Raw genomic sequence first — 12223 nt, forward strand, 5'->3', positions numbered from 1 at the left:
TGGAGTGCCTGGAGGGGGTCCTCGGCAGTCTGGAGGACCCATCAGGGTTGGAGTGATATTCAGAGACTCTCAGACTGCAGCCGCTTAGGGGCTGGCCTGGCCTTCCGCACCTCCTCACCCTCCATCCTCACACACACACATCTGACTGTCCCAGATAAGCTGAGCTGGGCTTTCATCCCTACCCCGTCACAGCCTGGTGGGGACATTGTACATGTTCGGGGTGCAGGATGGAGCAGGGGATTTCTGTTGTCCCAGACATTGGTCCTAGAGCTGCCAGTCTTGCTTCCCGTTCCTGGGTCTGGCTTCACCAGGCGTTTTTAGCCCCTATGTTCCCATTTGCCTCACAGCCTCCACACACGCTATTCCCACCTTCTCTGTTCCTTGCTGACTGCAGCTTTTCCTCTGGGTGAAGGGTTTCTTGGCCCGTTTCCTGGGTCTCCTTGGTGTGGATGTGTTCACGTGACTTCATGGTTCCAGGCATCCTGCCGAGCTGGCTTGTACCAGGGTGAGGACTAGGTGGGTTCTCTGGCTCTGGAGTCTGTTCCCAGGAACATGTATGCAGGAGGTGCTCAATAATGTTTCTGGAGAAGTGTTCTGTTTTATATGCTTCCCACTCTTTCAGTTGAGTTCAGTTCAGTCGCTCAGTCATGTCCGAGTCTTTGTGACCCCATGAACTGCAACACACCAGGCCTCCCTGTCCATCACCAACTCCCAGAGTTTACCCAAATTCATGCCCATTGAGTTGGTGATGCCATTTAACCATCGCATCCTCTGTCATCCCCTTCTCCTCCTGCCTTCGATCTTTCCGAACATCAGGGTCTTTTCAAATGAGTCAGCTCTTCGCATCAGGTGGCCAAAATATTGGAGTTTCAGCTTCAACATCAGTCCTTCCAATGAACACCCAGGACTGATTTCCTTTAGGATGGACTAGTTGGATCTTCTTGCAGTCCAAGGGACTCTCAAGAGTCTTCTTGAACACCACACTTCAAAAGCATCAATTCTTTTGCACTCAGCTTTCTTTAATGTCCAACTCTCACATCCATACACGACTACTGGAAAACCATAGCCTTGACTAGACGGACCTTTCTTGACAAAGTAATGTCTCTGCTTTTTAATATGCTGTCTAGGTTGGTCATGACTTTCCTTCCAAGGAGTAAGTGTCTTTTAATTTCATGGCTGCAGTCACCATCTGCAGTGATTTTGGAGCCCAAAAAATAAAGTCAGCCACTGTTTCCACTGTTTCCCCATCTATTTGCCATGAAGTGATGGGACCAGAGGCCATGATCTTCGTTTTCTGAATGTTGAGCTTTAAGCCAACTTTTTCACTCTCCTCTTTCACTTTCATCAAGAATCAAAACTGAGATCTTCCCCTGTGTGCTGCCTGCTTGTGAACTCTGCTCACCCCGGCCAAAGCCCGCCTTCCTTCTGGGTCAGGCCATTCGCCAAGTGGGCGCCTCTACCCGCCACCCCCACCCTGTCCTTATGCCTGCAGAGAGCCTCCCGGGCCCTTGGGAGTCACTCACGAGGCACAGGATAGGCTTCAGGGATCTGGGTTTTTTAGCGGTTTTATTGAGATATGGTTTGCATACCATGTAAATCACCATTTTAAAGTGTACAAGCCAGTGGTTTTTGGCACAATCACAGAATTGTGCAACCATCGCCACCGTCTCATTCCTGAACATTTGCATCACCCCACAAAGAAACCTCACTGTCATCCCCCTCCCCAGCCCCTCTCTATCTCTGTGGATTTGCCTATTCTTGACATTTCCTGTTAATGGAATCATAAAATTGGGAGCTTTTTGTGTGGCTTCCCTCATCAAGCATCGTGTTCTCAAGGTTCATCCATCCTGGAGCGGGAGTCAGGGCCCCACTCCTTTTCACAGCTGAGTGATATTCCAGTGTGGGGATGGACCACATTTTATGTATCCATCCATCCGTAAGTGGGCGTTTGAGTAACTACCACTTGTCTCTTGTGACCAGTGCTGTATGGACACATGTGGACATGCTTCTGTGCAGATGTATGTTTTCAAATTTCTGCCCCCGCCCCGCCCCCCGCGTGTGTAACTCGCTTGCTGCCCCTCCTGTCTTGAGGACTTGTGGTGTTAAGTCCAGGGGGACAGCTGGGGGTGCCCAGCATCTCGGCGGAGGGGACATTTCTCAAGTGTCACTGTGTACCCTGCGCTGGCTCCAGCCTATTCACAGAGGCCTCAGCAGCTCCGGGCTGGGCTGAGATCGTGCCCTGTATGTGGTGGGGAAACTTGAGGCCCGGTGCCAAGGTCTGTTCTCTGCTCGCAGTTCTCCAGGCCCCATTTCCAGATCAGACAACTGCGGGGGCTGGGGATGGCGTGGCAGAAACGGCGGCAGTGGGTGGTGCCTTTGTAGTGTCTCCTATGTTCCTGGCCCGTCCCAAGCCCTCGGTTGAAATCTCTCTCCTCTTACAACCCTTCACCGGTGTGCAGACTGGTACTGATCCCACCTGACAGATGAGGAAACCGAGGCAAAGAGAGACCAAGTAAATGCCAGCCACGGGCCTTCATGTCATTGGCTCCAGACGCTGCCGCCTGATCCCCAACATTCTGCTGCTGGGGTGAGAGGTAGAAGTGTGGACGGGGAGGGAGGGAAGTCCCAGGGCCCCACCGGGCTAGGTGAGGCCCTGCCTTTCAGGGCCTCTCCGTGTTGACTTGTTTTACTGGGGGGAGGGTCCCTATTGCTGCCCCCACCCCTCAGCCCACCCTCGGGCTCTGCTGCTCCTGGGGCCCAGTAGGGGCCCCCAACCCCAGCCGCCCCCAAGCTGATCAGCGCCCACTGCCTGTTCCTGCTCTGTGTGGTGTCTGATTGCCCTCCCAGGAGGGAGAGCAGGGGCCATCCGTCGAGGGGTGTCGTTTTCACAGCAGGTGTGGCAGACAGTGGGGGCGGCTGAGGGTCCCCTGGAAGAGTGGGGGCCAGATTGGCTGGCCAGCAGCATCAGGGCCTGGGCTCCCCCAGACTGATTTTCTGCTTGGCACCCCCCAGCAGCCCCTCCCCGAGGTTTCAGCTTGAGGCCTAGAGCCCTCCACCCGCCTCCCTCCACTGCTGAAATAATAATCGCCCAGAGCAGCTGGGTTCCGAGCTGAGCGAGCGCTGGCGGGTCCCCCAGGGAGTGGCACGTGCAGAAACCACGGGTCTCTGTCACCCCCTCCCTGGACAGCGTGTGCTTGCCTCCGATCGAATTTCAGTCTTGCTCTTTGGCTCGCTCTTGCTTCCTCCCTGGGTCGAAGGGCCTCCTGCCTTGTTCCCGGCAATTTTCCCCTTCGCCGTTCCACCAACTCCAGCCAGTCCTGACCCTGGCTCAGCCCCGCTGAGATCAGAGCCAGACTTGCCGGGTTCAGGTCCAGGCTCTCTTGCTGGCCAGCTGTCAGCCTCAGCGTGTAGCTCAACCGCTCTGTGTCATCAGTTTCCTTATCTGTCAAATGAAGAAAAATGGTACCTCTCATTTTGAAAGATTAACTGAGATAAACCACAGAAAGTCACACTGCAGCGTCTGGCTCATGGTCAGCCATTCTGTTGATGGGAGAGGCGCAGCTCAGACTCTGAGATGGCCGGAAAGAGGTTGTGTTACATAGGTGGGGAACAGAGGGATGGGGCGCTTGAGAAGGCCTCCGAGGGGCGCATAGGAGTTTCCTTGGGGGGTATTGTTCAGTCACTAAGTTGTGACCGACTCTTTGTGACCCCATGGATTGCATGCCGCACTCCAGGCTTCCCTGTCCTTCATTACCTCCCAGAGTTTGCTCAGATTCATGTCCATTGAGTCGGTGATGGCATCTAACCATTTCACCCTTTGCTGCCCTCTTCTCCTTTTGCCTTCGGTCTTTCCCAGCATCAGGGTCTTTTCCAGTGAGTCAGCTCTTCACTTCAGGTGGCCAGAGTATTCATTTTGGTGGATGAGGAGGGGACCAGAGGAACTCCGAGCAAGGAACTGAAGTTACACGTGTGCATGGACGACTCCTCCTTCCAGAGGGGGTGTTGATGAGAGGCTCTCAGTTGAGCTGAAATCCTGTCCTGTGCACAGGCCAAGGTTTGGACAATCAGTGCCTGTGTGCTGGAAGTGTGTGGTGTGGTCAGTTTCCAGGAGCTGAGATGAGCTGGTGAAGACAGGGCCTGGCAACCTCTCTTTACCTTGATGCCGCCAATTCTGCCGCTGGAGCCAGTAATGCCTCTTGGAGGGCCTCCACTCTGCGTTGGCGCTTTGGAAGATGGAGCAAGAAGCACAGGAAAGGTGGGGTGAGGACGGCCTGTGCCCCGTGCTTCATCTGCACTGACTTCACTATTCTCACAGTGGCCAGAATGAGGAGGTGCTTCTGCTCTCACCCCCATTTCACAGGGGAGGAAACTGAGGCCCAGAACCGTTATGTGTGACTTGCCCGAGGTCAACAGCTGGATTGCAAGCCGGTCCCCCACTCCAACAGTGTCCACACCCTTAGCCACTATGCTTAGCAGCTGCTGCAGGACAGGCCAGCCCTCCACCTCAGGGCCCAGTGGCCTGGTATTTGGTCCCTGACTGTGACCCCTGGGGTCATCTCACCTCTGGATTTCACATCCTTACCTCAACAGCGGAGCTGCTGTTGCTGACGACCTTTCTGGCGATTACATCCATTCAGAGGCTCTGATGGTGGCAAAAGGGCTTTGTAAGCTATTAATGAGTGCCCACTGGCTGCTGTCCTTGTCCAGAGGAGAGCAGCAGAGAGGAGGTGGGAGTGGCCCGGGGCCCCAACATGCCAGAACGCTCCACCCGTGGGCTGCATTTCCTTTGGGGGGGTGCCCTGGGAGGCGCTTGTCTGCTGGGTGAGAGGCAGGAGGCGGGTGATGGTTTGTCCCGGGGGAGGGGCAGGTGTGGAGCTGGGCCTGGCGGGTGCCAAGCACGTCAGTATCTCAACAGCCTGGGCTCCAGTCCCCACCTGCAGCACTGGCCCCATGGGTGACCTTGAGTGGGTCCCTCCACCGCTCTGCACCTCAGTTTCCCCACATGAGCCCTGGTGTGCTGAGGGGCTGGCAGTGAAGGCTGGGAGAGCCCCCGAGGCCCGAGGGTCTGCCCGGGCCTGGCGCACAGGAGCGCCCTGGAAACTTGCCCCTGTGCCCTTCCCCTTCCACCAGCCAGCACCCGGCTCCGGGCCACTGTCCCCACCCACTTGGCAGGCCCTGCGGGATCAGGTGTCCCAGAGGCGGCGGTCTGAGACCGCCAGGCCTCCCGGCCACACACCTGAGAACCCGCTGGCAGGAATGTTTGCTTAATTAATTGACTTTGCGAGAAGGAGCCTGTCCCCGAGTAAATCTACCAGCAGGCCCCAGTGCTCGCCGCCACCCGACGCGCGGATGCAAGACTAGACTTTAAATAAGGGTGCGGTTATTGTTTGAATAATTGAAGAACGTCGGGGAGACAGCCACCCTCAGCTCACCATCCTCCCAGTCATGGCCAGCTGGCTCTGGGCTGCCAGCGGCCCCTCAGCGCACAGACGGAGGAGCTCGCAGACCTGGGTGCTGGTTGAAGCCCCCCAGCAGCCAGCAGGAGAGGGACTTGATCGAGTGCACCCATTTTCCAGGTTGGGAAACCGAGGCCATGGAGGTTAAAGGGCAGAGCCTGGGCCTGGGATCCGGCGGCCTGGGCCTAGGGCTGGTCTTGCTTTCCTGAGAGGGGAGGAGATGGCCCCGCTTTCAAAGCTTCTCATGGATGTGACCTTGTACCCAGGGAGGCCCACACATCTGCAGGCAGTGGCAACGTTGTGGGGTGCTGGAGAGCGTTTTGCGTCATGCTGGAGCAGTTTCGAGTAAAGCCGCCTCGTGGGCTCCCTGCCCTGCCGTTTGCTCCCGATCCTGCGGTGAGAAGGGCCAGCAGGTGCCCATGGGCCCTACACACTGCAGCCCCTGGCTGAACCCCCTCCGAGCAAGCTGGGCTCGGCCAACAGGTCCCAGGAGGGTTCGAGGCCAGAGTGCTGCCCTTTCCCTCCTGCTGGTGATCCACTGCTTCCTTCTGGATGTAAACTGTTGTTTTTTTTTTTTAAATTAGTTGTTGTAAATTATCCCTCCAGAAACCAAACAGCCGTTTGAGCTGAAAGAGTAACTAGTGTGTAGTTCGGGGTATGCAGGCATGTCCTAGAGGGGCGATGCCACAGCTGGGGTGCTGACAGCTGACATGGCCCCATCCAACTTTAGACACGTCCACTCACCTGCTCGTACTGTCAGGAGAGGGGCACTGCTACCTGCCGTGTTACAGATGGGAGGCCACAGAGGGTGCATGATCCCCCTCCTCACGCAGCAGAGACAGGACGTGAGCCTGGCAGCCTGAACTGGAACCCAGCTCGAGCCCCCAGGGCCCCTTCCCCTGCAACCAGCCCTCCTGCCCACCCCGCCTCTCTGGGCCACCCTTCCAGCTTGTGGTCTCTGCCGTGATGGCCGCCCGGGGTGCCCCCTCCCCTGCCCCCTCCTCCCCGGGCCCGGCTCACCTGCAGCTGCCTGGGCACGGCTGCACCTGAGTCAGGCCCGAGGCATGTACCTGCTCAGTCAACCCTGATTCCTCAGCACCTGTCCTAGGCCCCTTGCCAGGGCACCCACCACCCAGATGGTGCAGTCGGGCCCTTCTGCCACTGCACACAAAGGCAGGATTTATGGTTGTCAGGAAACCATGTGGAACATTCTGGGTGACATTCACGCCACCACACCTCCCTGGACACATGAGGGATAGCTGAGCCCAGAGAAGGGCACCCCAGAGCTGCCCACCCACGGTTCCCCGTGCCCTGGGGGCACCTGTTCTAGCCCTCGCTTACGACGTAGGCCCAGAGAGGGAGGCCTGCAGTCACACAGTGGGGCGGGGCCGGGGCTGCAAGTCTGGCCTTTGCGCAGCGGTTCTCACACCAGAGGAGCGGGTTTCTGTCCTCCTCTCTCCCCGGGGCCTGCACCCCGCCTCATGTCTTCTTGAAGCGCAGGGGAGGGGAGGGGAGGGGAGGGCCGAGCCGCCTGCCCGCCGCGCCTGGGAGGGTATCTTTCACCCGCAGCCCTGCGCCGCCTCCGCCGCATTAAGGACAGACGGATGACGGCTAATGAGCCTGCTCGCACCATTAACACCGGGGAGCCTTGCCGGGATTACCGCTCGCAGCCCGCCGGGGCTTGCTTGTCACTCTCGCGATGGCGCCACGGCGGCTGGCAGTGCAGCAGGGCGCCCTAATTGTTCCTGTAACTGAAGCCTCGGGCCCCCCTCCCGGGGACCTGCCCCACCCCTGCCTGGCTAGTCCCTGGGGGTTGAGGGTCCCAGGAGCTGCTGCTGGCAGCCCTCCTGCCCCCCAAATATCAACTGAGAAGGGGAAGAGCCTCTCTTGTGAAGCCCCCACCCTCGGCCTGGATGGGGGGCCACCTCCCCTTCGTGGGGGTGGGTCTTGGCTGAAGCCCCCAGGGGGTGGGTCGTGGCCCCGTTTACAGATGAGGGAGGGCCCTGGAGGGTGATGAACTGCACCCACGCCTCAGCCCCCTCTCACACACGCACATAACACATGCTCGTAACACTCCCTACACACCCACACACGTGTACACTCACATGTGCACACACAATCACCTGTGTGGGCACATGTGTGCGTGTGAGCTTACTCACCCAGGGGTGCATGGCCCCTCCCCCAGCTTCCCCAGAGTCACCCCTGCCCTCAGGGTAGCTCAGCGCATGGTGGTGTCTCTCCTCTCAGAGGACTCGCGATTCTAAACGGATGTGGCCTTCCTCTGTGTAGAGCCCTCTGTGGCTCCCTGTAGCTGTGCGGGGCGCTGACCGGGGGTGGGGGTGGGGGTCTGCCAGTGCTGACTGGACGCCAGGGGCCGGGGGACCCCAATACACGGAGTGTTGTGGATCCGCTAGGACTGGACAGAACTCTCTGGGCGAGCCTGGCTCCCATCACTACAACGACTGTCAGCCCCACCCCCGGGAGAGTTCCCATTAATTCAGATCTAGTTTTTAACACAGAAGGGGGGCGTTTACCTGGCCCTGGGAGCTGCGCCTTCCTGCTTGTCCAGTAAGCTGGCCACACGCGGCTGGAGAGCAGTGGCTTGAGCACTACCCTTGCAGGCCTGGGTTCCAGGGATTGTGGGAGTTGCCCCGGTTGTGATGGGGTCGTGTCTTTTTCCTGGGTGAATTGACTTCATAAACATTTATGGAGGGTTTGTGTGAACTGGGCAAAGCTGAGCTGGCTGCAGCCCACAGCGGCCTCCCATTTCCTCCCATCTCATCTCCGTGTTACAGGGATACAGGGCCCAGAGAGGCCAGGCGACTTGCCCAGTTCTCACAGCTGGGGACGGCGGGCCAGGATTCAGATGTGAGCCTTGTGGCCCACTTGGGGATCCCTGTGCAGCCTTGAACAGAGCAGAAGTGGGGGCCAGGCACTCAGGGGGCAGGGCCGTGCCCCTGGGAGACAAGGGAGGTGATGTAATCGGATGTATCCTCAAGGTCTGCCCTGGTTCCTGACTCCTTGGAATTTCCTGAGTGAGAGGAGCATCCTTTGCTCTAAGGAGGTGACTCTGGGTGGCCTCAGGGTGGGGATGGTCCCCAGCAAAGCCCCCCACCCTCACCCTCCGGAGAGTGAGAACTAGTTGGTCGTGGCTCTGTGACGAAGTCTTCGTAAATATCCCTGGACTACAGAGTTCAAGAGCCTCCAGGTTGGTGGACATGTCCTGTGCAGGAGGTGACGTGGCCGCTCCATGCGCACCCCCAGGCCTCACCTGAGGTCTCTCTTCCATCTACTGTCCTGAATGGCATCCTTTGTGATACCTAGAAAAGTAAAGCATCTCCTTGAGCTCTGTGAGCCCTTCTGGCAAACGATGGACCACCAAGCAAGGGTCGTGGGAGCCTCGGATTTGTAGCTGGTGGAGCATGGACGTGATGGCAGAGGTGTTGTGAGCAGAGACGATCTCCCTTTAGGAAGTGAGGGCTGTGCGCACTCTGGCAGGGGGTCGTCCGGGTAGCCCCAAGGAGGCAGGGAACCTGCCTGACCTTGGACAGTCAACTTGTCCTCTGACTCTCAACCAACCTGGTCCCTGAGACCAGGGTGTCCGGTCCCTGAGGCCAGGGTTCCTGGCCTCTAAAGGGCTGTTGAGGCCGCAGGGACCTGTCACCGATACCCTCTGCGTCTCCTCGTCACTCCCCTTGGCCCTCTGCAGGACAGCGGCATTGGCAGTGGGGTCAGGAAGCAGAGGCAGCCCCTCTGCCCAGCCCCAGAGGCTTCCAGCAGGAGAGGAAAGGTGAGCCTGGGAGAATGGACTCTGATCATCCAGAGAGCCAGTGCCCAGCCTCACAGCACCCTCGCAGGTGGCCCCCCCCCATCTGAGTGAGGATGGAGGCAAAGGGTAAACAGCTGGAGCCTTCCCGGCCAAGTTTGTCCTCCTGGAGGGCCAGGTCCCGCCCACCTCACTGTCCCATTGGTCCTTCTGGCTGCTGTTCCCACACCAGTAGCCTCATTCTCTGGCAGTCTTTACTCCATTCAGCTTCTCCGCTCCCCTCCAATTATTAAACTCCTACTGTGTGCTTACACTTATGCTCAGCGTCTGGAGGGAGGGTGTGGGACCTGACCCCTGTTCTGTGTGACTCATTCACCCATCCGTGCCCCAGATGCAGGGCTCTAGGCAGCGATAACCTCTAGGTAACTCAGGGTCCAGTTGAGAGAGAACTTTCTGAGTTATTCCAATTCTCACAACGTAGTGTTAAGCTAATGAGTTTGGTTGCAGAATGCTCACAGCCAAGGAGAGGACAGATGTACAAATGACTCAAGTTCAGGGTGGGAGATACCACAACAGAGCAAAGTATAGGATGCTCTGAGAGCAGGCTTTCTAGAAGCCATGAATTTGAACTGGGGTTTTGAAGGATGCCTAGGAGTTCTTGAGGCTGAAAACATAACTGTGGAGGAGGGTCTTGAGGAAAAATTTGAGCAGATCAGTAGGCAAGGGCAAGAATGAGGGAAGGTTGGGGAGAGGTGAGTGATCTCTTGGAGCTGAGGCAGGGGTTGGGCCTGGAAAATGTGTCGTGTTTGGTCAGTGATGGGAGGAAAGGTAAGAATGCTTACTCCAAAAGCCTCCCAGGGGCTGGATTTGGTGTGACGAGAAATCAGCAGTTCTGTATGCTTTCATTTTTTTCATTCTTACCTGTTTTTTGGTATTGATTCCTTTTGCAATGGTGCAAAATGCCACATGGAGATATGGCTGTTGTACAGCTTTCCAGTAGAACTTCTGATGATGGAAAATGTTCTGCATCTGTGGTGTCCTGTCCTAGCTATGCGTGCTTCTTGAGACCGAAGAATGGAATTTCAAATTTTATTTGATGTAAATCAGCTTGAGTTTGAATTCCAGTCACTGCCTGTGGCTAGGGGGTGCTATACTGGACAGCAGAGCTCTGGAGGGAAAGTGAAGCCACCTTCCTGTCCCCAGCTACCCCACTCTCTGTCTTGATGAGCTTTGGAGCAGGCCTGACGGATTGTTCTGAATGATGACCCTGCAGGAAGGTGCTTGAGGTGTTCCCCACACTGCTCTCACTTCTCGGTAGGTGCTGTGGGCTCATCCCAGCCGCCAAAGAAGCCTGCCAGGGAGCCAGGTGGCTTGTGGCTTGGGAACCCGTCTGGCCTCCGCAGGTGCTCAGAACAGGCTGCAGAAGCCCCCGGGGAAGAGAGGCGGCTGATGCATCCCCTCTGCGGGAGCAGGTGCAGCCCACAGACCCAGGCACGTGGGTCCATTGCCCTGCCGCGAGCCTGGCCTCCCTCGTTCAGTTACTGACCAGCCAAGGGCCCCCTTTAGAAAAGAACTCTGGGAGCTCTCTGGTGGGCCGTTGTTAGGACTCGACGCTTTCACTGCCAGGAGAAGGCTGTGTGTGACAGGAGAAGATTGATTGGTACAGCCAGAAGCCAATGGTGCCCGGAGCCACCAGGAGCTGGAAGAGGCAGGAGGGAGGCTCCCAAGGCCCTGCCCAAACCCTCAGTTTCACACCTCTGGCCTCCAGAACGTGAAAGAATGCATTTCTGTTGTTTGAGGCCCCGTCTGTGGCCCAGGCAGCACACAGAGGGTGTGGGGCGCGCTCCTGGCTTTGGCCTGCTGGGCGGCCAGCTGTGCCACTGGCTCCGCGTGAGCACCTCCCACAGGCTGGGGCTTCCAGAAACACCTTGTATCATCCATCTCAGCTGGAGGAGACCATCACGGCTGCCAGTCCTCATTCACTCAGGGTGCGTGCTCAGTCCGACTCCTTGAGACCCTGTGGACCGTAGCCCACCAGGCTCCTCTGTCCATGGGGTTCTCCAGGCAAGAATACTGGAGCAGTTGGCTATTTCCTTCTCCTGGGGATCTTCCTGACCCAGGGATCAAACCCGCATCTCTTGCATGGCAGGCAGGTTCTTTACCACTGCACCACCTGGGGTGGGGAGCCTCTAATGGAAGAAGGGGGTTATCTGAAACTCAGGAGACCCATCTGTCCGAGAATCTGCTCACTGATTTGCACCCGTTGACCTGTTTCTTCATCTGAAAAGGGGCCACAGGGTGGGGCAGGTGGTGTCTGCAGAGTGTCCATCCCAGCAGTGTCCTTGGAGGCCCAGATTATGAACTTGACCTTCCAGGCTCAGGTACAGCCCCCTGAGATGTCCAGAGGCAGGAGTCACTGACAAGAGGCAAGTGGGCTAGGAGATGGCTCTCAAGGCTGTTGCCATGGCAATGCCAGCCCACTCCCAGGCCTGCCCCCGTCGCCCTCCAGCACTCACCACCCTCTTGAAGGTGCCAGCCCAGCCCCGTTGGTCACAGAGGGGCACCCTGAGTGGAGATGGCCACACACCATCAGGGGCTGGGGTGCCCGACCTCAATCCCAGGGCCGGGCAGCAGCGTTGCTGACACCCCAGCTGTAGCTCGGAGCACCATATCCATCAATATAAGAGGAGGCTCAGTGCAGTAATAGCGTGGGGCCTGCCGGGCAATTGATTTAAATCATTTTATAGAGAACCTATGTAAAATAAAAAGCCTTTAATCACATTTGTATCCATTTCCAGGCTCAGTAAATCAATTTGAATTGAGCTGGGTGCCACGGTTACAGCTGATTAGCGTGTGTATATATGGTCAAATTAATGCCGGCCAAGTCTGCCGGATAGTGCAGGGCCGTCAGCTCCTGCCTGGGCCTGCCCGCGCTCGCGGGGGCGGGGGGGCCTCAGGGCAGGCGTCTCTTCCCCTCCCTCTGGCCGCCTGGTCCCCCAGC

General features: G+C 57.6%; 1 protein-coding gene across 7 annotated transcripts in view; it reads left to right on the forward strand.

The window, feature by feature from the left end:
• GSE1 (Gse1 coiled-coil protein) overlaps window positions 1–12223 on the forward strand; it is a 393370-nt gene that overhangs the window by 229636 nt on the left and 151511 nt on the right. The gene's annotated exons all lie outside the window — the stretch shown is intronic.

This window comes from Ovis aries, chromosome 14, assembly GCF_016772045.2.
Source record: "Ovis aries strain OAR_USU_Benz2616 breed Rambouillet chromosome 14, ARS-UI_Ramb_v3.0, whole genome shotgun sequence".
NCBI lineage: Eukaryota > Metazoa > Chordata > Mammalia > Artiodactyla > Bovidae > Ovis > Ovis aries.